Genomic DNA, 1,530 nt, shown 5'->3' on the forward strand with positions numbered 1-1,530 from the left:
GGGGCAGCTTACGTTAGGCTTAGAGGGACTAAGTGTAGGGAGGTAATGTCTAGTAGCTATTACTAGACGCTAGGCTGCCTAGGGCCTTTAGGGTTAATATAACTTTATGCTCTAGCGTATAGTTACTAGTGCTAGTATATATAGGCCTAAAGCGACTTAGGACATGTTATATTAGAAGGGGGGTAATTATAAGGGGTTAGCCTAGTTACCCTTTATAAGGCTATATATAGTGTATTTTAGACACTTAGTGCCTAAACTAATTAATCTTTTAGTAATACTAAAATAGTCTTATTAAATATAGTAGAATTATATGTAAATTAGCTAGTAAATATATAGTTACCTTATAGTAAATTATTAGGGAATAGGTAGTAAATTAGCCTTACTTCTAATAGTAATTTTACTAATAATATTACTAGGATTAGCTAGGGATTTCCTGACTAAGAAATAAGGGTTTTTCCTTATTTCTATAGTAATTTATAATAAATATAGGATATATAATAAAATTAATTAAGTAACTATTATAATCCTTACTATTTAATAATTAATAGTCTAATATATATATTTATAATAACTAATATACCTATCTACTAATTATAATAATTAGTAAGAACTATAATAATAAGGTAACTATCTTATAATTATATAGTAATTAGTTTATATAACTTAATACTATTTAAGTAAAAGTAAAGCGTTATAATCTTTAGGAGTATATTAACCTAGAGGTTATAGTAACAGACTAATTAATCCTTAAGATATATCTAAAGAAACTAATAAAGCTACTTATAACGTAATATCTATATATCTTAACTAAGGATAAGCTTACTACTTACTAAGAGGTTACTATAGCTATAGTAATTACTAGGATATCCTAGTAAGTAACTATATAGCTATATATAGTAAGAAGTAAGGCTATTATAGCTATACTTAATAAGCTTATATATAAAACTAAATATATAATAACACTAAATAATCTTAACTTATATAATCTTATATACTTAAATAGCTAGATAAGCTACTATTATAAGAAAGTATATAAGTATACTACTTAGTAAAAAGATATTAAAGATATAGCTAATATAGTTAAATTTACTATATCTATAGATCTTTAAGAAAGATATTATAAATTTAATTAATTACTAACTAAATAGCTTAATAAGCTTAGTGTAGTAGTAGGAATAACTAAAAAAGAGCGTATAAAGTACGCTTATAATAAATATAATAAAGTGTTAGTAAAAGCCTAGTAAAAGGCCTTAACTACTAAAAAAGATCTTACTTTATAGCTTAATAAATAGAACGTAGCCTATAGTAAATTAGTATAAGTTAATTTACCTAACTACTAACAGCTATTAATCTAGTTTAATAACCTTATTACTACTTTATAAAGTAGTTTACTTAGCTTTTAGCTAGATTTATATATAGTAACTAGTAAAATAATAAGTAACTAAAATAATCTTAACTAGTAGTCTCTTTATAAGATACTACAAAAGAGGGTTAAAGCCCTTACTAATAACTTATTATATTATAGCTAAG

Source organism: Colletotrichum graminicola (genome assembly GCF_000149035.1).
Source record: "Colletotrichum graminicola M1.001 genomic scaffold supercont1.71, whole genome shotgun sequence".
Lineage (NCBI taxonomy): Eukaryota > Fungi > Ascomycota > Sordariomycetes > Glomerellales > Glomerellaceae > Colletotrichum > Colletotrichum graminicola.